Source organism: Camelus bactrianus, chromosome 2, assembly GCF_048773025.1.
Source record: "Camelus bactrianus isolate YW-2024 breed Bactrian camel chromosome 2, ASM4877302v1, whole genome shotgun sequence".
Lineage (NCBI taxonomy): Eukaryota > Metazoa > Chordata > Mammalia > Artiodactyla > Camelidae > Camelus > Camelus bactrianus.
In genome coordinates, this window is record NC_133540.1 from 66,312,337 (window position 1) to 66,337,080 (window position 24,744).

The 24,744-nt window shown below is 39.9% G+C and overlaps 1 protein-coding gene across 2 annotated transcripts in view; it reads right to left on the reverse strand.

Moving 5' to 3' along the window:
* The window catches only part of C2H4orf17 (chromosome 2 C4orf17 homolog), an 86,259-nt gene that overhangs the window by 30,044 nt on the left and 31,471 nt on the right, over positions 1-24,744 (reverse strand). Inside the window, exons 1-4 of one of the 2 annotated variants that reach the window (XM_074343381.1) lie at positions 9,869-10,408; positions 9,018-9,163; positions 4,618-4,831; positions 22-2,844 (exon numbers count right to left, since the gene is read on the reverse strand). The gene's annotated coding sequence lies outside the window, so the exon portion shown is untranslated. Of the gene's footprint in view, positions 1-21; positions 2,845-4,617; positions 4,832-9,017; positions 9,164-9,868; positions 10,409-24,744 lie in introns of those variants that run through there. The other variant, XM_074343379.1, reaches the window with a different exon arrangement.

Here is a 24,744-nt window from a genome sequence, read left to right on the forward strand (position 1 = left end):
AGGCACATGCAGGATACATACCTAACTGCGAAACTGAAGGGTTATGCAGTACTCATGTCCCGCAGCCGCAGGCCACCTTATCTCTGAACTGAGGCGACTCACAGGAGTAACGTGGTCAGGGGAAGCCAGAATTCTCCTTTGGTTCTGCTCCGGTACACAAAGAGTGGTCAGTTGTGTGTGCCGGGGGGTGAGGCTATAAGTGTACGTCTATGTATACATATGGCTCATAGGAATATAAACACAATCTTTTATAAATGCTGTGAAAAAATGAAAAGGAAAAATCACCAAGAATAGTAAATGTTGGGTTTTATAATTTTATAAGCATCTAGAAGTTATTTTAATCTAGGAAGTACTTAATAGGACTGCATAGAGAAAAAGAAAAAGGTCTTGGATTCAGGGAATCTTGGATTCAAATCCCAGGTTCAAATTCCAACTTCATCACCTACTGTGGTATAAGCTGCTTTCCTGACCTCCCTGAAGCTCAGTTTCCTCATCTGTAAAATGAGAATAATACTATTTAGTACACTGGGCTGTTTTTGAGATTAGCTGGTCTATTTTAAAAGCATCTACAAAGAGGCCTGGAAAATAATACAGCCTTATTTTGTCCATATCGTAATGCAATACTACCTAAATATTGTTCCAGAAGCCTAATGCACTGCTGTCCCCTTTTTTATATTTCAGTGGTAAAAATTGTATTCTTGCTTTCAAAACTTTGATGACAAGGAGCATGAAGTCTTTCAAGAAAAAGATCTGGAATGTTTGATTCATCGAGGATGTTTGAATCGTTGAGGCACTGTTTGCCAATCACAACAAAATTTTTCCCCTATTCCTCCATGTAAACTGAATCTGAACTTTTCCCAACAGGCTTCCAGATAACTCAGCCTTTCCCCCCTAGATCATTAGCCCCATCCCGACTACAAACTTTCTACTCAACCCAAGCCCTCCATTGGCCACATCCCTTAAGGCCATACTTACCACATCCCGCAGTTCTTCCCAGACGCGGGCAGCCTCAGATCCCAATGTGGCTTCTCCACACTCGGTCACCCCTAGATTTTTTTTTTTTCAGTATGCCCTCTCTTACTGGTAGTTACCTCTGAAAAGTGATATATTTTAATAGAGTTCACTAAAAAAAGTGATTTGTCGCCTTACATCATGCTGTTACTCTCTGTAATTGTAATGACGTTACACATTTCTTTATGACATTCAGAAAATGACTTGATAAAAATGAAAACTTGTGAAGGGAGGAAAGATGGAAAAAAGAAGTGCATCTCACAGAGTAAGCATATTCATTTTGGTTGTTTATATTTGTTATCTACGTAGCTTCTAATCTGACCCTTGTCTTAAGAGTAAAGTTCTTTAAAGTTATTAAGAAAGAATTCTAAAATCTGAAGATGTAAAATCATTAATATGCAGCTAAAGTTTTCAGGCATGCCACACTGCAAGATATACCATTATAAAATAATGATTAATTAATTCAACAAGCATTTATTGGGTGTCTGTGGTACCTCCTCTGCACCAAGTCACTTATTCCTTGTAAGATGGCACACAGGGACAGCACATTCTTAGTTTAGAAGCAAGTGGTTTCCCATGAAAGAAGATTTCTTAGGTGCTTATTTATGCAGCAGAGGGATGGTAAAACACAGTGAGCAAGAGTATGGGTTTTGCTAATGTTCATATCAGCACTATTTACAATAGTCAAGACATGGAAGCAACCTAAATGTCCATCAACAGATGACTGGATAAAGAAGCTGTGGTATTTATATACAAAGGAATACTACTCAGCCATAAAAAAGAATGAAATAATGCCATTTGCAGCAACATAGATGGACCTAGAGATGATCATACTAAGTGAAGTAAGTCAGAGAAAGACAAGTACCATATGATATCACTTATTTGTGGAATCTTTCAAAAAGTTGCACAAATAAAATTATTTACAAAACAGAAAGAGACTCAGAGACATAGATAACAAACTTATGGTTACCAAAGGGGGACGTGGGGGAGAGGGGGGATAAATTGGGAGTTCGAGGTTTGCAGATACAAATTACTATATACAGTAATATATATACAGAACAGGTAAACAAGGTCCTACCGTAGAGCACAGGGAACTATATTCAATGCCTTGTAATAACCTATAATGAGAAAGAATATATATATGGATGTATAACTGAATCACTATACTGTACACCAGAAACTAACCCACTATTGTAAATCAACAATTCTTCCATTAAAAAATAAAAGAGCGTGGGCTTTGCAGCCAGGCAGAGGGATTTATATTCCAGTTCCAATACTACCTGTGTGATTGGGGGTTAAGTTACTTCACTGCTGAGGCTTCAGTCTCATCTGTTAACTGTACATAATAAAACTATTAGCCTCAGAAATCCTTCAGATTTAATGTGATAATGCACAATGTCTGGAGCATAGTGAATATGCTAATTTTTTTATGAAAAAAGATGGAAGAGTACTTTTATTACGGAAGCGCCTGAGCACACATGCTGTCGGTGCCAGCAGGGGCTGGGGGAGAACTGAGCCCTGCAACTCCAGTGCCCCTTCCCCTGCCTCCAGTGCCCATCCGTCTCAAACGGCTTAAAAAAGAATCTGCAAAAAAAATTACAGTAATAAATTTTTTTTAAAAATCTGCAACAGCATGGATGGACCTGGAAGTATTATGCTTAGTGACATCAGACAGAGAAAGACAAATGTATGTTATCAGTTATACGTGGACTCTAAAAAAAAAACAAAATTTAAAAATAATAATCAAATAAATTGAAAAAAAACAGTTTAAGGATCTCACCAATGATTTTGTTCTGGATTCCAAACTTTCCATCTCTCCCCCAACACAATTACCTGCGAAATAAATCATTTCTTCATCTCATAACTCCCATTAAAAACAACAAATTCAGCAAACCCGGCCTTAACCCACCCATCCCCAACAACAGGTCTAATTCCCTACTGAACCCTGTACACTTTTGAATCCCTGTGTCATCCAATAAAATAAATAACACTTCCGATGTGCATAGTTCCCTGAGACCTTCCGTGTACTGCAACGTATCACAGGTTACCAAGCTCCTAAAACACGCAAAATATTTGTTCAGTTAAAGGCTTGTCTCTATCTTTTGAGACAGCTCACTAAACTACAAATTAAACATGTCATTTTTCATTAACCTACAGAGGTGTATGTTCCTAAATCTTTTTAAACTTGGCCTTCTTCTCAACAACAAACTCACACAGGGTCCACGTTTGCTCTTGGGAAGAGACGCGGACTTGCCACATTCCTGCACGCCCTCCACCTGCCCAGAGTGAAGATGAGGCTGCCAGGTGGGGAAGGGAGGTGGCGTGTACAGCACAGAAGCTGAAGTGACAGCCAGGCCTGGGCTCATCACTATTGGTCAAGCCTAATTCCAGGCATTACCCAGGTGTCCAGGAAATTAAGGAGGAGGAAATGGTGTCCAATACAGACGAAGATCATATCCAAGCAAATCAATCACAGAATGGCTGTAAAAATCCAAAATAATGCCCAGTATTTAGCCTACAGATATTCATAACAGTGTTGATTTTTATAGCAAACACACAAATGAAATAAAAGAGGGCACCGATTAGATACTCGTAGGTAAAGCTACAGAACGGTATGCAATAGCATGGCAGATGCTCGCTGTTGTTACGTGAAAAGAACAGCTTATAGAACAGTGAGAACAGTAGAACCCTATACATTTTTTTAAATAAATATTTATGAAACAGATATCCAAAAATTCCCTGAACTTCAGGGTCACCAATTGAACTAACAATAGTTGAAATTTCCATTCCATTAGGTTGTCAACAAGTCTAGATGTTTTTTTCCAGTTTCCCTTTCATCTGAGGGGTCACTAAGTAATTCTAAAAGTATTTCACAGAAGATACCTGTTTTCCCTTGTCCCTTTGGCGAGCCCCTCCCCTCACCACAGGCTGTTAGCCTGGGCTCCTCTGCGGGTCACTTCCTGCCATTTCCTGACCAGCTTCTCCAGGCTGCACCCAATCTCCCAGGGCTCTGGCCCCAAGTGTAACAGACACTCCCAGTACTAATTAAAAAGCAAACATTATCACACTTTCTATGCCCCAATTACTATCCTAAGCACTTTATATTTCTCCTTCACAAAGCCATACGAGGATGCTATTACTAACACTGCTTTATAGACGAGGAAACTGAGGCACCAAAGACTCAGAACTTGGCCACACAGCTGGAAAATAGCTGAGTCAGGATTCACAGCCCAGGGTTCTGGCTCAAAGGCTCTGCTCTTATCTGAGAAGCTACCATGTCCGCACTGATTCCCCAGTGCATGGAACTGGGTGGTGATCGCCAATAAAATGTGACCAAGGGTGAGAAAGAACAGGAGGGAGTTGAATTGAAGGAAACATAAAACTGAATTTTGCATCTCATGGCACCTTAATGGCCAGTATAATCTTCACCCCACAGTCATGATCTACCCCAGGGCCTGGCCCACATCTCCCCACCCCTACAAACACACACACACACACACACACACACATACAGTCCCCAGAGGGCATCGTGTGGACCGTATTTCCAGTAACCTCGGTCCAGGTCCAACCTCCCGTCTGTGAGGCCAGACAGAGGGTGGCTCTTACCCTGATACTTGGGATTGGCCTCCCAGTCAACATAAGGATAAAGAAGGTTCTAGAGAAGGATCTTTCTTTGCTTCTTTCAATTTTTGGTGGCTCCAGGCATTCCTTAACTGCAACTGCTTGACTCCAATCTCTGCCTCTGTTTTCACAGGACCTTCTCCATCTCTCTGTGTATCTCCTCTGTGAGTCACTTATGAGTTGTCATTGGATTTAGGACCTACATGAATAATCGAGGATGATTTTATCATGAGATCCTTAGCTTAATTACCCCTGTAAAGACCCTTTTCCCAAATGAGGTCACATTCATAGGTTCCAAGGGATTAGGATACAGACACATCTTTCGTTGAATGGGGCCACCATTCAACCCAGTACGAGGTGATTGTAGCAGCATGGAGCTTTTAAACAGGATACTGTGGCAAGAGAATCAGTGCGTGAGCGTGTGTGTGCATGTGCATAAGAGTTAAAGTAATCTAGGAGTCTATTTCTAGTGTTCGCAGCTGAAACTCAGCTAACATAAGCAAGTTACCCAGAGTTACACAGAGAGCTGGTGGCAGAACTGGTCCCATATTTGGAATAACCAAGAGGAATGCTACGTCATCAGCCTGGGGAAGCTGAGAGCTTCGCAAAATTCAGGCTTTCATGAATAAGCTATTTGTTTCTCATGCTCCTAGTCCCTCATCTGAATAAAAGGGAAAAAAACAATGGAAATGCTTTTTCAGTTTCTTGGGGAAATTTAGGATGGATGAGCTTACTTCAGATCACCAGCCAACAACACAGAAAAGGGGAGATAAAACATTTACTTTTTCCAGCTTTGGGATCTGATTACTTTCAGTTCCTATCAGGTGTTCTCCCTAAATATTCATCACTGTGAGAACTCAAAATGGACTGCTTCTCAACTATTCTCCTGGATGTGAGAAGAAATACTCCATTCATTAGAAGAGGTGCTATACATTTGATGTTTAAGTGTTTATAAAAAAAAAACGAAAGAGCATTCTCTGTCATTTGCATACCCACATTGTATATTTCACAGATAATGAGAGGTTAGGGTGCTGGTTTGTTTCTGATTTGTTGTAGTTAAGGAAAAATTGCTATAGGTTATAAAAAGGGGGGAAAGGAGTATTGGTGTGCCCATTTTAAAAATAGCTAATTATATATATTTCATTTATAGTGGTTGGTATCTGCAAATTCTGAACTCCCACTTTATCCCTTCCCACCCACTTCTCCTCCTGGTAATAACCATGAGTTTACTTTCTGTGTCTGTGAGTTTGTTTCTGTTTTGTAAATAAGTTCATTTGTGTCCTTTCTTTTTAGTTTCCACATATAAGCGATATCCTATGGAACTGTATAGCATAGGCAGCTATATTCAATATCTTGTTGTAACCTATAATGAAAAGGAATATATATGTGTATATGTATGACTGAAACATGTCGTACACCAGAAGTTGACACAGCATTGTAAACTGACTACAATTCAATTATTTTTTAAGTTAAAACTATTTCTAAAAACCCAGCCAATTATATACTATCTAAACTTGTCAGAAGGATATTTCAGGGTGGTTTTGTTTTTGTTTTTGTTTTGGATTCAAGATTGTTTTCAAACTAATGTTGCTAATCCAACTCTACCAATTCCTCTGGAAGAGATTTTTATTCCCGTCACAAAGTTAAAGTGCCATGTTTACCACTAGGTGGCGCCAACATGCTATAGAGAGACTTGGCCCGGGTCCGCTTGGGGGAAAGGAGCCTGAGTGGAAGCCTTTAGTAAGAGGCAGGAACTGCTGTAGTCATTCAGTTCCCTAAACTAATAAACCCTTTAGAAGGAAAAACTCAGCGAAGACTTAGGTATAGTCCTTTCAGTAAGAGACTCTTGATAAGCTGGAACATCTGCAGTAGATTGCTTTCACTAGTGGACCTGACATTCTCCATCTCGGCACAGCCATTTACTAGCAGTGATCTTCAGTTTCCTCTTCATTAAAGGTGAGCTATAAATGCTTATAATATTATATCCCAGGATAAGCAGAATGGACAATAAAAATAATATTTCTACAAAAATGCCTTAAAAACTCAAAGTGCTAGAGAACCATGGCTACCATTGACTCCTCAGTTGTTATTTCAGGATGACAACATGGACAAACATGATTCTCAGTCCCAGGTGTACCAAAGAATTACTTGGGGATTTCTGTTTTTCCTGGAAAGCTTTCCAGATATATGGCTAGAATCCACCCTCTATGCTAGCTCAATAAATATTTACTGTATGCACATGAATACATGAATGAACAAATACATAGAACAAGTATGGAGGTGATGAGAACTAAGGGTCTGCCCAGAGACAGACTCTTCTGCCTGGATTGGGCACTGGCCCCGAGAAAGCACAGGCAAGCTCCCAGCAGTGACAGCCACTGTGCTTCCAGAAAAGTGGCAGTCTGGGTAGCTGCAGTAACTCTGAAGGACCTGGATACGAATAGACCATGTGCAGAGGTCAGTAGATTGAGAGTTTCCCCAGAGAATGCTGAGTTTATTAATATCTGGCACCAGGATTCTATACCCAAGTTGAAAACACAGCGTCTACTTCTAATCTATGGCTGGTAATCCTAGGGGAAAAGCTAGCATCCTAGACCTAGGATTTCCTAAGTATTTGCTTCCTTTGAAGGCTGGTAAGATTGGTCTCTGTGTGGCTAGGGACCAGAGGAGGGCCACAGGGTGACCTCTGCCCAAGACAGCACAGGTGCCCCTTGGGCAGCTTCATTCCTGCCAAGCGCTGACACACAGCCAGCTCTACCATATGTGGAATAACCATGAAGGTCCAGAGAGCTAGACATTCTGGCCCAGCCCAGCCAAAACAAAACAAAAGTCTAGCTCTTATTTTTTAGAGATGGTCTCGGCATTCATAAGGAAAACTAAAAATTTACAGAATTCCTTTAACTAACAATGGCATCACTGACCACATGATCTAAATTTGTTTCCTGTGTGAATGTACTGGGGGGAATTTACCTTTGCGGTGCGGTGCACATTTACCTGTGTGTAAAGCCAGACTCTATTTTACTATCCGTGGCAGTGAAATAGAGCAGGTATCTGAAATCTCTCATACCCAGTTTTTTTAATGCCTTCCTCAAAGGGTCATTATAAGTTTTCAATGAAAAAAACCCACGTAAATTGATCATATATTAGAATCTGGCAGGTAGTAGGGGTACTCTTGCCCCCATCTCCAGGGCCATCTCCCTAATATGTCCTGAAATAGCAAACCTATTGGCATTATTATAATGGATTGTGGGTCCATTCTGATTAATTGGTGCCCATGCCTTTCAGATTTGATAAGTATTTTGAATATTACATCTGTCCATCATGTTCCTTGTGCAGAATCTGTTCAAAATCACAGTGCCAAGCATCGTAAACTAATCAATTATAAAATTATAAATGGGTATCTAGTTTACTAATTCTTCATGGGTGTGATTCATGTGAATCAGCCTTCAGAATCTGATCAAACGAATACTAATAACATAAAATCAAGTTCTTAAACTTGCAAAGCTGAGAAGTTTCTAGACCCAAGGTAACCTCATCATACTAGAGTCCCATGGAGATGGGATTCAACATTATCCTGGATCTACTCTCCAACCATCTTAAAGATAATTTAAAACACAAGGAGTGGCTGTGTGGAGCAGCAGACAGGGAAATAGCTGCTTCACTGTGACAGCGGCATTCCCATTGTGCCCGGAAGGCCCAGACAGCCATGAAGCTGTTACCGGTTCCAGAAGATGGAAGAAAAGAGTTGAAGAGTTGATTAATGTTGTGACTTTTCTATAATTTAAGATTGTACTTCTTCTTCCTTTCTTTCACCTTCCTCACCCATCCCTGCAAAAACTCCCACATTTTAAGGTTAATGTTATATGATTATTTGAGAAGACTTAGACCCCCAACATACTGAGATATGTGGATCCAAGCCTGGCTTCCCATTCCCAGCAGCCAGTAACAGCAGTTCACTGGAGTGGATGAAGGAAATCACAGTGATGTCTGCAGGCTCCAGCCTAGGTGTCTATGTCTTAGTGATCCCTTGCATTTTCAATGACCAGTTCTTATGCTTCTGTCCCTGATGATACTAAGGTTAGCCTGACCTTTCCAACAATGCAGGAGTTTGCTTGGTATTACTTGCCAGATGACTCTGCCCTTTTAATGATAAGCAGCTCAAAAACTTTGTTAACCAATTTCATATTGAAATTTTTCCTTTTTCTGAGACCAAAATAGTCTTAAGAGTTGCATGCATGTTTCTACTTTTATGCTTTAGAAAACACAGGCAGTTCTTTCTCCCTCCCACAAAAGCCCAGAGGAATCTCCTCTTCTTCCTCAACTTCCAGTATAAACAGGTCAAAGAAAAACCACAAGAGTTGAGGTGGGGGCCCACTGGGACCTACCGCATTGCTGCAGCCCAGGGTTCTTCTGAGAGTTCCCTCTGAACACAGAGTGGTCTTGGGCAATGGAGAAGTGGTCTGCGACTACATCTGGTGCTAACATTCCAGAATCCTACACCATGTTTTACCAAGACAAGCCCTGAGGGGAACTGTGGGAATAGATGCAAAGGGAGAACAAATCAATGAACTTGACTTAATGACAGCAAGGCCTCCCAGAGCCACCTTGGCTTTCTTTCCAAGGCCATGATCCTGCCTTCCAGATCTCAGGCAGCTCCCTTCCAGTTGCTGTGATGGTTTGTGGCCTGTCCTCTGCAAGAAGCAACCCATAAGCTCGTGTTTGTACTGAAGAACTGCTGGGTCTTGGCGCCTTGGAGTTACTTTTAGCTTGTCCTCAGCAAGATACACACCAAAACCAATTTCACTGTGTGTGTGTGTATGTTTAAAGGGTAGCTTAAAGGGAACAAAACAACTTGGGTTTATACTTTTTCCACAATTCCTGACCTTGAACAGAAATTCTCCTCAACCAGCACAGTCGGTTGGTGGGATAAGTACAGTGGAGAGTGTATGAGGAACAGATGTGAAGCCCTTGCCTTATGAAAAATCTGCCTTGGAGTCTTTTCTTAGCCAGGGTGTGCAAGCAGAAGAAAATTTTCTGAAAATGCCAAATATAATCTCAGACAGCAATTCTGAAAGCTGGCACAACGCGCCTGAAAAAGGATTAGCTGAATCTCCACCTGCCAGGGCAGAGCTCCTGAAACCCCATCTCAACCCTGCTTTTCCAGCAGGGCCCCTCCTCGTGCGGCCAGGCAGAGCGAGAGATTAAAGAGTGGGTCGCAGCTGGTTGTTGGACTTACCACCTGAGTTTGTAGTGTTTGAAGGCCAGAATAAAACTCCACCCTTAAGGACTGGTTTGCTAAGGCAGAACAAAAGCCAGCAGTGCCCGTTGTGATGCTGGTGGCCGGAGGCTGTGTGCTGCTGGATCCTGCAAGTGCAGAACTGTTTCTGCTATTAATGACTCAGCAGTAAACTGAGCTCCATCTCCCTGGGCACACAAGGGCCCTTTTCTTACTTTCTCAACCTGAGGGCTATCACTTACTGTCATTTTCTTTCTTCTTTTTTTAAAAATTGAAGTGTCGTTGATTTACAGTGTTCATTTCAGTGTCCAGCAAAGCGATTCAGTTATACACACACAAACACACATCCAGTTCACTGTCGTTCCCACGTACTGAGCGCTTGGCAGTTTGACAGGCATTTCCACATGCGGTGCCTTACTTCAGCTTCACAGGCCCCGCGGTCGGTGTAATTCCCTCTCATTGTGAAGTTCAGAGCATTCAGCGTCTTGTCACGAGCACTTACCAGTCACTGCTACAGGTGACAGTCAAACCTGGTTCTCCTGACCCCGGTGACTGTACTTACTCCCCTGCTGTCATTATGAGGCTGGCTGATCAGAGTCCCGGTTGGGGTCCGTGACAGAAGGCTGCTCCTGAGGATGAGGGTCCGGGACATGAGAGAGGAGGGCTGACAGCCTGAAGCGCCCATGCCCGTGTGCACCCCACACACTCACAGACTGTGCAGTGAGGCAGGGTGTGCAGAGGGTGACCCACCTGGCTGCCCCTGCCAGGGACTCTCCTGGGTTTAGTGTGGGGTTCGAGGACAAGTAAGAGGCCCCACAGAGAGCCAAAGGGGGCTCCAGGCCCAGGAGGTCTGCCCGCACCCTCATCACTCACGTCATGAAGACATAAACCAGAAAACACAAAGAACATTCCTCTCCCAACATGTAATTGTTTTAGCCCAACTAACAACCCTGAGTTGTGACCTAACAAACCCCTCCCCCCCGAAAGTTCCTCAAGCCCACCAGATGACCTACCTCGTCCTAAAGAGAAACTGTGCCTTCCCCGGGCATAACAAACACAAGCCCTTAGATGATGATCAGCTGACGTCTGGAAACCTCCAAAATGACCCTCTTCCTTAAAGCACATAGGTGGGCAGGCCCTCCCTTATAAAGACCCTAAGAATCTGCCCTCAGAGCACACAGACACTGCTCATCTGTCAGTCTGCTGTTGCCTGTAGCAGTGTACCTAATAAACTTTTCTTTCACTTTTCTTTGTTTCTGGTAAAATCTTTTACCACCTGCAGTACCGGCCTACCTCATCCCACAACATTTACCCCTGAAAATCTGGCCTCCCAGGAGCCCCCTCAATCCTGGGCACACCGGGAGGGTTGGCCACTCCCCAGATGGATCATATTCTGTCTCCCTGAATTCCTGGTATTACCTCTAGGTTCAGAAGATCCTTGGTCCCAAACTCTTGGGAAATTTTAGAGGCTTCTGGGACCGCACAGTTGATCTCTGCAAGACATTTACTGAACCTGGACTTGGGTCATTTTATTCCAAGTGGTTACAATTTAAATATTTTTAAAATCTAAGCCCTTGGTTACCAATGGGAACCAGGTTAACAATATTTGCAACTGATTCTGAACGAGGCAGAACAGGAAGTGCTTTCAGTCCTCACCATTAATCCTCAAGACATAATTTGGTGATTATTACTCCCATTTTACAGATGTGGTGTTGAGGTCATACATATTCAAGCCAGGCTCCAGGCCCTGAACCAGCTGTTTCTCACTCCAAAGCCCATACTCCTGCAGTACGTTTCTCAAAGTTCTTCCAGATCCCAAGCATCCTGTCCCAAGCAAATTGGAGCTCAGTGGGTGCTTCGAGATCAGCACCTTTCTTTAGAAGCTCTTGGAAACTCTGGAGTAGAATCAGGTTCACAGCATTTAGGAGATTAAGTTTTTTGAGAGGTCTGGCCCCAGAATTTCATAGAAACAGTGTAAAAGAGTTTACAAGAGAGATTCAGTTGGTAACTTTTCCAAACCAAAAATTAGGACCGATGGATGACATGTACCATGCAACATGACCATGAATTTTTTTAGCTCTTTTTTTTCTAATAGGTTACCTTGCAAGTTTCAGCTTTTGTCTTTTTAACACCCAATCAATTCTCCTACAGGAGGGATTAGGACTGTAAAGATTTATATAGATATTAAACCTCACTCGACTTACTATGTTCTTATAAAACTTTGTGTTCCAGATTAAGTCCTATAAGATTTTGTCAAGGCCTTTAAGAGGGAGTTTACCAAATGAGCATTTGTACATTTGTGCTGGCACCACCCACGCTGGTACTATTCTGCCTTTGTTCATAAGAAAACATTTTTTTTTAATAAGGAAACAATTTTTTTGTGGCTGAGATAAATTAGAATTACTATTTTAATTGCTAATTCTGAATTAGGCATATAGATTTTAAATTGAACCTACAACACTTTTGCATTGAGACAGATATCTGTAGCAAAGTTTACCCCAGTTTTTTAAAAGAAAGTTTTGTCCATTTTTGTTGTCTGAAAAATATTTCATGATCGGAACAGTTTTGAAGACTTAGAAAACCTGCCTCACTGACTGACTCCACAAGAGTAAAATCTCTTTTGTGTAGAATGAATGAATGTACTTGGAGGTGAATGTGCTAGTGTACCCCCAAAAACTGTAAAAAATAAAATCAGTCCTAGACACTCGATCAATATAGACAGTCGATTCAGGAGATTCTAGCATCATTGCATCTGATTTTAAGAAATCGTGGCTTGAAGGAGTTAAAGTTACTTCAGAAGAGTGAAGCACTTGCCCAAGTAAAGGAAAGCCCTTTGGCATTTGAGAGCCTGTATACAGGCTGGACTTCAGTTCCCCGTCTGCCCCGCACTATGTGCGTTTGTGTCATGCACAACCTGTACAACCATATGGGACAGCTCTGTGTATAATGGTGATTTGGGTTCAGGTCACAATTTGTCTACATGCAGAGGCCACAAGTTTTACTTATTTTTTTTTTCCCCAAACGTCTAGAAACCATAGCTGACGGTATCTATGTTCTATATACCCCCAACTCCGTTCTCCCAATATTTACCTTCTATTCAATTTGTTTACATTTCCTTGACCTTATTTTCACTTATGTTTAATTATATGTTTTCCACAAACTACATCAATTCTTTGTAGCATGAAGTAGAGTATAAATGTACACGCACACATATCCCCAAAATCAGCTGTGCCCAGCAGAAAAGCGAAAGAAGGTTTTAATCAGTTGTGTTGAGCTGAACTAAACTGACCCACTTTTACATCCCCAGATATAAAGTAGTTAAGAAAGCTCTCAGGCATTTTCAGTGGGTTTTATTATTCTGTCTTTGTTAGATCTCTACCCATGGTTTGATCATTAAAAGTTACTATATTTATTTTCACAACTTGACTGTTTAGGGTGGGGCTCATGGATGACTGTAGAGTCTTGAAGGCTTTGAGTCATATTGCTGAAGGCAGAAGGCACAAAATATTTTTAATTACAGCAGACTGAGCTGGACATCAGTCAGAAAAAGTCTCTGTTTACTGAAATACAGAATGAAGAGAGAGACAGGATGGGCACTACTGGAAAAGTATGCAGAACATTTCTGTATCCTTGTTATTATTCTAATAATGGGGGGTTGGTTGTTAGAACTTGAGATACCTTCATGTAATTAAATACGTGGGGCTATTTCTTGAGGAATTAAATGTCTGTTGAGCACGCACACACTGGGGGTGGGTTGGGGGAGGGAAGCACTGGGTGGGGTTTCAGAAAATGCCAATAGGAATAGGTTAAAGCAACATATAGAAGGTTTTTCACTAAGACATTGAGGGGGGTGGAGAAACATGGTTTCTATTGATGTTAGTAATTTAATTTTGGGATAGCTGGGCATTTGCACTGGTGAGCAAAATGTTTCCATAAGGAGACTTTCAACAGCACGTGTTGTATTCACTACTGTAGTCCAATGGGAGACCAAGGTCTCATTCTCAGCTGTCAGAAAAGATTTTCCTGCTGTTGACAATGGAATGATGCTAAATCTGGAATGCAAAGTATCATGCTTTTAAGGTTTCTTAAGGATGCAGTTTTCATCAGAATATAAGTTTTAAAATCTTTAAAAACAAGAATACACTGTAGGTAAAATGTGTTCATTCTTTAAAAACAGAGTTGGCATTAACTTTAGAAATAGCTTTGGCATTTTTTCCATTTGCAAGTTGGTTAGTATAGTTCCTTGCTTTAAGTGGATACACAATTGTTTATAGTATTAGGTATTTTTGTTTTGGTTTTATTTAAACAATTTTGCATTTAGCCTACCTTAACGTTTTAGAAAAAATGAAGATGACATTTGAAGTCTGGGTAGTATGACAAGTGAGGAGGACTTCTGATGTTAGAATTTGAAATAATTGTTCCTGGAATTGAATAAAACAGAATAAAAGCATTTTAGCTTGGGTAAAGTCCCAGCAAAACTAGATTAATTATGGAATTAATTTTGGACTATGCAGGCTAGCAACTCTACCCACAGAAATTAATGAATCTTAGGGTTGGAAGAAATCTTAAAAATGTGCAACTCCATCCAACCAACAGGTGCTTGACTTTAATTATGCTACCTCTATAAAGTGGTTATCTAGCCATTGTTAGAACATTTCCAGTGACTCAGTAGCCTCAAGGCAGCACTTTCCAATTATAATTAATGATGCAATATATAACTTAAGATATAGCATAAAAGCTATAGAGATAGGCGTGCAATAGAGTGGTTTGCGTAAGGGTCCTGTATTTCCCAAGTTGCCTTAGGGTTTCAGTGCGGCTCAGGAAAGGAGAACGTCTCTTTACATTTGGGATTACTTTTTTCTTTTTTTGTAATAAATGTTTTTTAACTAAAAAGTTAATAGATGATTAGTTTGCTAGGGCGGCCGTGACGAAGTTCCACAGAATGGGTGGCTTAAACAACAGAAATTTATTTTCTCACAGTTCCGGAATCTGGTAGTCTGAGATCAAGGTGTCGGCAGGGCTGGTTTCCCCTGAGGCCTCTCTCCTTAGATTGTGGATGGAGACAAGACACCTTCTGTCTGTGTTTTCACAGGGTCTTTTCTCTGAACATGTCTGTGACCTAATCTCTGCTTATAAAGACACCAGTTGGACTGGATTAGGACTCACCCCAATGACCTCATTTTAACTTAGTTACCCCTTAAAAGACCCTATCTCCAAATACAGAGACATTCTGAGGTACTGGGGATCCAGATTTCAACATATGAATTTGAGGGGAACACAATCCAGCCCATTACAATAATCATTCTAGAAAATCTGGATAATCAGAAAATATGAGGAGAAAAAAATCAACTATAGTCTTACATCCTAAAGACTCACCACTGATTTCATTTTTGTTTTTATCTCCCTCCTTACATTTTTCCATCCATATTTTATGTAGTTGCACTCACACAATGTATAAATATTCTGTCCTGTTTTTCCAACTTAATAGAAGCATTCTCAAAATTTATAACAATTTACAAATCTTTTTAAAATGTCTAACTCTAATTTCTAGATTTATAATTTATTTCATCACTTCTCTATTATTACCTATGTATTTGTTTACACATATTGTTTATATATCTCTTCTTATAAATAGTGCTTGATGACCTATAATTTATATTAATATTTTTCTGAATTTACCACTTCTTTAAGTTAGATTTTCTAAAAGGGATTATTGGGCAAAAGAGTCAAAGTATTCTTAAGTAGGGTACAAAGTTTGGGTTATACAAGATGAATGAGTTCTGTAGATTTAATGTAGGCATAGTGATGACTGTTAACAATATTGTATTGTATACTTGAAATTTGCTAAGGGGGATAAATCTTAAATCTTCTCAACACACACACGCACACACACGAACACACAATAGGAACTAAGTAGAGTAACTAAGTAAAGTAACAATTAGTAACTAAGTAGAGGTGATGGATAAGTTACTTCGCCTGATGGTGGTCTTTTCACAATGTGTACATATATCAAAACATCAAGTTATATTCCTTAAACATATACAATCTTTATATTCCAAAGATACCTCAATAAAGTTGCTAAATAGAAAGTGACCATCTATAAGAAAAAAGAAACCATTCTAGTATCCTGATGCACACCGCAAATTATTTTCCAAAGGTGTTGACACAAATGACATTGCCCATTTCACCATCCCTTTGACAATACTGTGTATTGTAAGTAAAAAGTCATACCAACTTAATACAGAATTATGTCTTATTATTTTTATTTAAGAAAACTTTTTATAACTGAGGAAAACAAACAATTTGCCTTTTCCTCTTCCTGTTTTTTGCACGTGTCTCTAGGTGTAACATGTGGGAGGGCAGAAGTAGCAAGAGTGGAGTTTTAATACTTCCCTTACAAATTTGGTTAAGCATTGCATACATGAAAAATGTTAACTCTTGTCACTTTTGCTTTAAGTTCTTTTTCCCTCAGACTACTTGCTTAAATTACTTACATTTGGAAGATTTATTTACTGTTTCTCAACACGTAACATGTTCATTCTTAGAAGTTTCCTTTACAACTTTTTTTCTATCATTCTTAAGTGTAAAATTTCCCCCATGCTCCATAGATTTGATATTTATGTCTTTACTTATTGATAAAATAGTGGGACTTTAAAACTAAATCTCAGCTATTAATCCAGCAGGATTTTTGGTGTGAGATTTCTAACTTCAGGATTGGGCCACATTACACTGTGACCCATAATGTTTGCCTTTGAGACGCAGAGGATGAATGTTAACGTCAGTAATGGCTTTCGGCCACCCATCTGTTTCCAGCATATCCTTTCTCACATTTAATCTCTTTGCAAAAGAGCCAAGTAGCCGTCCATCTAAAGAAGATCCTTAGTTATTAGTAAACAAGTAAGATGAGCGATAACTCATCATTTTTCACCTGAACAAATTAATTAAAATATGTTGTATGATTCCTAGACAGATTTGGGGATGGAAAAGCAAGAAAGTATCTCTCCTGCTCCTCACTCCTCACTGATTTCAATAATGTCAGCAAAATTATTTAACTGAATAATTATGCCAAAACCAGCTGAACAGCCGGAGGCTACTTGCTGAGCTCTCCACCCCTTATTTCCACTCCTGTAAGATGAGAGGTTTTACCTTGCCTATCTGGACCCGCGAGATGCAAGAACAGGGCTAGATGCAAAAAGGGATTCAGAGACGCCAAGACACAGACTGAGTCATCCAGGAACTCACAGTCTATATACTTCATGACATGCATGTTTCCCTTCATTTCTAACCAAGCAAATTTTCTAATTTTGTCACCACTGCTACATGATTTATAGCAATTAAATACTGGCTTAGATTCTTGCAGATAAATCAGCAGCATTTTCTGTTTTATACATTTGCTCTTGTGAGTAAGTGATACACAGGTGACATTTTGTTACTTTGTAGCAGAAGGACTTAGTTTAGTGAAATATTTATGTGACCACAGGCAGAAAAAGCAAAGGGCTGGAAATCGTGTACCTCAGATCTAGTCCAGCCCTGCTTCTCATGTGCTATGTGACCATGGATCAATTATTTAGTGTCTCTGGGCTGCATTTCTCATGTATCAAACATGTGTGTACCTAAGATGATCTCTAGGGATTACAATGTGCTCTTCTGCCCAGATTCGTATTATTTGGAGTCTGTATTTGTAAAGACATAAATGGGACCTATTATCACTTTCACCAACTTAAGTTATTAAATGTAAAGCAGCTGTGCTATGGGAACATAAGAAACCCTTTTCCATTGAGGAAACAGAAGTTGCCCCACCAAAGGCTAAAGAAGTTCATATTAAGGTAATGAGCCCCAAGAGTGCATACACCTGAAATATTATCACACCTGTATTGAGTATGTCATTGTTGTGAGGTTGGATTCTTAAAAAAGGAGATGTTTCCCAAATTTTGGATATTAATTCTCATACTGGTTTTTGTTTATTGTTAAGGATCTGGTCATATTGGATATAAAATTAATGACAATTATCAATTAAAAAACACTGCTAATCTGCTCTATTACAATTTTTATTTGTTGAATCTTTATTGACCCAAGGTCTGATAAAAATGGTTAATAATCCTGCCAAATGATTACTTTAAAAATCTTCTGGGTATCAGTTAGCATTGAGATTATTTTTCACAAAGAATGAGGGACTCATTTGTGCCTGGAGTGTTTCCCACGCTCCTTTGGACAGAGCTTAACCATTAAGCTGGACCCTGGGTTGTTGAGTAGGCATTGCTGCCAATCTTTCTTTGACCTTCTCCTCACCTGAGCACTGTGGTAACAGTACCCTTTGCTTACTTATCTTCTTGCAATCATTTTACCTTTCATTAAGAGAGTCCTAGGAGTACCTTGCTGTACTCCTTGAGTAGATTGAGCAATCTACTCAAATGCTGGTCACATGGTTACATCTACATTCTAGTTCCCACACAAGAGCATCAATTTGCTTCAAAAATTTGCAGATACTAACAAATATATATACAGAATAGATAAACAACAAGTTTATACTGTATAGCACAGGGAACCATATTCAACAACTTGTAGTAACTTATGGTGATGAAGAATATGAGAATGAATGTATGCATGTTCCTATGTGACTGAAGCACTGTGCTGTACACCAGAAACTGACAACATTGTAAACTGACTGTACTTCAATAAAAATATATTTTTTTAAAAAGGCACTGAGATTCAAAGTAAGGCCAAAGGCAGCAATACTGTAAATTCTTTAAGGAGAGGCATCTGATCTGATGATTGATAGTCAGCTCAGTATCTCCTAAGAGTCAAGACTATTATAGTAGGCAATCATACTGGATAAGCAATTATAATCTTTTCAAGAGACAGTTAAATATCCTCTCAACTGTAAAGTGACTAATTTGCTGCTGGGCTTAATATTGTTGTCTCTGAACACAGATTTTGGCCACAGGAAACTGCCAAACAGATGACCATGTGATAAAAAGCGCAATGGTGTCTAAGTTTCCAGTGATTGTGGGACATGCAGCAACTGGGCTTGTGGAGAGCACTGGAGAAGGAGTCACTACGGTGAAACCAGGTGTGCAAAGGTCAAGTCACAAGTCTGGGATAAGTAGGGTTGACTAGTCTATCAAAGGGAATAGTACAACTAGGAATTATGCAAGGAGGATACGAGAATAAAAGGAGAATGGATCATACAGTGAAGTTTAATTTGGCAAAATCTCAACCTTTAGCGAGCAAACTTGATGGTGCTTATAAGCTTTAGAATACAGGCATACCTTGTTTTATTGCACTTTATTGTGCTTCACAGATACTGCATTTTTTACATATTGAAGGTTTGCGGCAATCCCGAGTCAAGTGAGTCTATCGGCGCCGTTTCTCCAATAGCGTTATTTTAAAATTAAGGTATGTACATTGTTTTTTAGATACAACAGTACTGCACATTTATTAGACTATACTATAGCATAAACATAACTTTTATATGCATTGAGAAATCAAAAAAATGTATGGCTCACTTTTTTGCAGTGGTCCGAAACCAAACCCATAATGTCTCCAAGGTATGCCTGTGTATTCTTAAGAAATTCTTGCACATGGCGTGGGCTAAATGCACATTAACTTGTTTCATACTTTAATGTTAATGACCAACACCTTTTATCACGATGTTTTCGCTCTAGATGGCAAAGTCATCCCCCTCTTTCTGCCTCAGTATAGAGAATGCCATGTTTATCGCCACCCAGACGGCAACCTTTGTATAAGGTGCCAGTAGGTTTCAGTCACTTTTGTCTAGTGCCATTTAAGTTGTTTCTGTGCTAATTTTTGAACTGAAATAACACGTATTTGACGTATCAAATAGCGTTACTAGTTGTGGAGTCCTGGGTGATGGCACCACCAGGGTTACATGCAATGGCAAACTGGTCTACCCCGTTGTGCACACCAGTGTGTTTACTGCGTGGACAGTGGTCGGCAAAACGTCTGTTGCTAAGGCTGATGATGCAGCTCCTCCTGAGAAAGCCTGTTTAACTGGATGTGGATTTTCCACTAGATATGGGGCTGCTGTTAAGGTAAGGTAAGAAGCGGTGTGGGCTGGTTCCTTCTTTTTAAAATTTTTTAAATGCTTTTTTTTTTTGAAAACTGAAGATTTGGGGGGAAAAAACTCTTAAAACATATCTCATATGCAGGCTGTTTCTATACAATGACAAGTCAACTGGAAGAAAAATGAAAACTTCAGATTAGAAATTTTATTTCTAAATAACTAGAAGTGAAATGTCTAGGTTTAATTTTGCTTTCCTCCGTATTTCCCTCAGGTTCATTTCTAAAACTGGGATTCATATCTAAAATTAATATTTTTTTCTTTCACAAAATAAATATCCCTGCTGGTGTGTTAGTTTGCTGCAGCTGTTGTAGCAGCATACCACAGATCTTGTGGTTTAAACCACAGGAATTTATTTCTCACACTCTGGAAACTAGAAGCCCCGAATCAAGGTGTCGGCAGGGTTCGTTCCTTCTGAGGGTGGGGAGTAAAGGATCTCTTCTAGGCCTCTCTCTTTGGCTGTCTTCTCCCTCTGTTTCTTCATATCACCCTCCCTCTGTGTCAGTCTTTTTGTCCAAATTTCCCCTTTCTATAAGGACACTAATTATATTGGATTAGGGTCCACCTAATGGCCTTATTTTAACTTATTACCTCTGCAAAGACCCTATCTCCAAATAAGATCACACTGTGACGTACTGGGGGCTAAGACTTCAACATATGAATCTGGAGGGGGTGGGGTGGGGACACAAATCAGCCTCTAATAGCTGGTATGAAATAGTATGAAAACTATAGTATGAAACAGCATGAAGAGTATGAAAACATGAATGCATTTTGAAGGGCGATTATTTGGACTCAGTTTATGTTACTCCTAATGAGTTGAAGAAGTAAGCAGAGTAGCACGCAATTCATACACAGTAAAATTATTCCCACAAGCAATCCAGGCAATCCCCACACTGTGGTGGTCCCATCCAATTCCAAAGTCTTGAAAATAATCTACATGTTAGTTGATTCCAAATTTGTATCTCAGTCTCTCTCTGGACTCCAAATTCTTTTATCCAACTCCTTACCTGACATCTCCATTTGAAGGTCTCAAAGGTATCTCAAACTGAATAGGTATAAAACTGAATCCTTAATTTTTCTCCTCCCTGCCCCTCCAAACATTTTTAGGCTCAGATCTCTTCTCTTTATTTACATTTACTTCCAAGGTGATCTCCCCTGGCCTCGAGGCTTTTAATACATTCTACTTACAACATTTGAGTTTATATCTCCAGCCTAGACTTACACCTGAGCTACAGACTCATATATCCAATTGCCTGACTTCTCCTCTTGGATTTTTGATAGACATGTAAACTAAGCCTGCCTAAACCACTCTTGACCCCACCATCTCCCACCCGGCCCCCAACCTGCTCCTCCCACAGTCCCCCCATCACTCCATCATTCCTGTTGATCAGGCTCCAGACCTCGGGTTACATTCTTTCTGTCAGGCAATGAGTATTTCAGCAAATCCTGTTAAGGTCCTGTTAAAGCAACTTTTCAAAATATACCCAAGATCTGACAATTTCTCACCAGCACCATCACTTGTCCAAGCCACCATCCTCTCCTTCCTGTCTTACAGTGATGTCTTAAATGGTCTCCCTGCTTTTCCACTTTGCCCCCATATGGAATATTCCCCACAGAGCAGCCAGAGTGAGACTGTTAAATGGAAGTCAGATCAGGTCACACTTCTCTTAAATCCCTCTGTCTTCCTTTCTCACTCAGAATAAAATCTCAAAACTTGCAACCACCAAAAGGCCCCACATGACCTGGCCCTCTGACCCCAGCTGCTCCTACTCCGTTCTCACTCTGCTCCGCCACACTGGCCTCCTCACTGCTCTCGCTGGTCAACACTCAACTTCAACACCTTTATAATTACTCTGCCCTCTCCCTGAAGTGCTCTTTCCCAAGATTCCTGGACAGTTCATTTCCTTTGTTTTGGCTCTGATGTCACTTTATCAGACTGGCCTTCCCTAAGCTTTATAAAATAGCATCCCCCCAACCCAGCCTGTCCTCTGGCACAACCTATTGCCCCTACTCTATTTTTCCCTCTGTCCTTGTCATTGGATGATGTGCTCTGCATTGTTTGTTTATTGTCAGTCTCTCTACACTAAAATGAGAGGATTCTCATGCTTCCTGAGAGCAGGGACTTGGCATGTTTTTCTCTGCCATATTCCCAGCCCCTGAAATGGTGCCTGATACTTAGCATATACGCAAAGGATGGTTAGTGAATAACTGAATTTACTTCTAACTCCTGAATAATCTATAATCTCCTCACATCACACAAATAGTCAAAGTGAGAGCTCAACTTAAATCTCTTAGTGTTTATTTCTCAAGTCAAATCTTATTTCCTTGAAGGACCTCTCTGTAAAGAATTTCATCTGTACCAACCAGCCTCTCATTTTTGTGTCCCAGGTACAAAGCTTTGGCCTCACATTGACCATTGTCTGTGTCACTGGGGACCTTGACAAAAGCTGTAACAGCCAAATGCTGAGAGGGCTCAAGAGATAATGGGAGAAAAGACAGTAGAACTGGAAACAGTGAACTGGAAACAGTGAACTGGAGATGATCCTTCTGTAAAGAAGTTTTTCTGTAAAAAGAGCAGAAATGGGACAGCTAGAAGATGTGGAGGCAAGAGCAGGTTTTTGCCTTCATTTCTTACAATGAGAGAAATACAGTCATTTAATGTGTTGTTGACAATAGTCTCATGGGGAAAAGGTAATAATGCAGGAGAGAAAACTGTATATTTTTATACAATATAAAGAACACTTAGTAAAGTCTAAAGAGAACATGTGTACTTGTTTACAGGTTGGAAAAGCAGAGATGATGTTCCAAACTAGTGACTGATTTCCTGGCAAAGAAATTTGACCTGGACCAATGATAACCCATGTTTTATCTATTGAAAAAAATCAATGAAGGATTTGAACTGTTGTATTCAGGGCAAAGTTATCTTTTTTATGGTGACCCTGTCTCCTCCCCATAAGCTACTTTTAAAATGTAATATTTATAAGTGCATGTTTCCTTTATATATTTTTCTGACTATTTAACGTAGCAAGATTGATGTAGCGGGCTACTTCTTTTCCATGGACTTCTTATGTCATTGTCCTATATTTTTAAAAACTCTGAAATTTCTTTTAATACAAGATGGATTTCATCGCGGCTATTTTTATTTTATCGCAAAGCTGCTCACTTCAAGTAATGCCACAGTATTTCCTTACTTTACAGTTTACAAAGTGCTTTTTTAAATGTTTTCTTCTGATAGCTGAAGGTCAGACTTTGTTTGCTTGTTTTTACTTTTTCACCCCCTTTACTAGTTTCTCCCACCCTGTAGCCTTGCTTCTAGCAACCACCAGTCTATTCTCTGTATCTATGAGGTTTTTGTTGTTGCTTCAGATTCCACGTAAAAGTGAGATCATAGAGTATCTGTCTTTCTCTGTCTGACTTATTTCACTTAGCATAATGCCCTTGAGGTCCATTCATGTTGTTGCAAATGGCAAGACTGCATTCTTCTTTATGGCTGAATAATATTTTATGACTGAGTTATCCATCCATCCTTCCACGAACACTGAGGTTATTTCCATTTCTTGGCTATTGTAAATAGTGCTGTAATGAACATAGATGTGCCTGTATCTTTTCAAGTTAGCATTTTTGTTTTGTTCAAATAAATACTCAGAAATGGAATTGCTGGGTCCTATGGTAGTTCTATTTTTAGTTTTTTGAGAAGCCTCCATACTGTTTTCCATAGTGACTGTACCAATTTACATTCCAACCTGTTCCCACCTGCTTGGGGGTTCCCTTTTCCCCACATCTTTGCCAACACTTGTTATTTCTTATCTTTTTGATGATAGCCAATCTAGCATGTGTAAGGTTTTGATTTGCATTTCCCTGATGATTAATGATGTTGAGTACCTTTTCATGTGTCTCTGGCCATTTGAATATTTTCTTTGGAAAAATATCTGTTCAGATCCTCTGACCATTTTTTCAGTCAGGCTGGTTTGGGGGTTGTTTTTTTGTTTTGTTTTGTTTTGTTTGCTATTGAGTTTTATGTTCTTTATATATTTTGGGTATTAACCCCTTACTGGATTGATTATGATTTGCAAATATTTTCTCCCATTTAGTAGGTTGCCTTTTTATTTTGTTGATTACTTCCTTTGGGGTGTAGAAGCTTTTTATTTGGATGTAGTCTCTGTTTATTTCTTCTTTTAATGCTTTTACCTTTGGTGTCAGATTTTTAAAAACATCTCCAACACTTATTTCAAGAAGCTTACCACCTATATATTCTTCTAGAAGTTTCATTGTTTCAGATCTTAGGTATAAACCTTTAATCCATTTTGAGTTAATTTTTGTGTATGGTATAAGATAGTGGGCGAGTTTTCCCAACACAATTTATTGAAGAGACTGTCCTTTCCCCATTGTATGTTCTTGGCTTCTTCATCATAAATTAATTGACCATATATGTATCAGTCTACTCCTGGGCTCTCTGTTCTGTCCCATTGAACTGTGAATCTGTTTTTATGCCAATAGAACAATTACTACTGTTATTATTACCATTTTCAATTGAAGAACCTAAGGTTGTGAGAGGCAAATAAATAACTTGCCAGCCCTTGTAGGGTCAGCACCAGGATGCAAACTCAATGCAAAGCTTGTGCTCCCCAAACTCTTCTGACAGAGCTGGAAGCTCCCAGTAACATGGGCATTTTTGTCACTACTCTTGTTGCTTCTGAGTGTTGGGCAAGTGCAGAGGTGGAGAACAAAGAATTTGCACAAATTTCAGCAATGGTGTCTCCCTCATGGATGCCTGGAACAGCAATCCAGAGAGTTT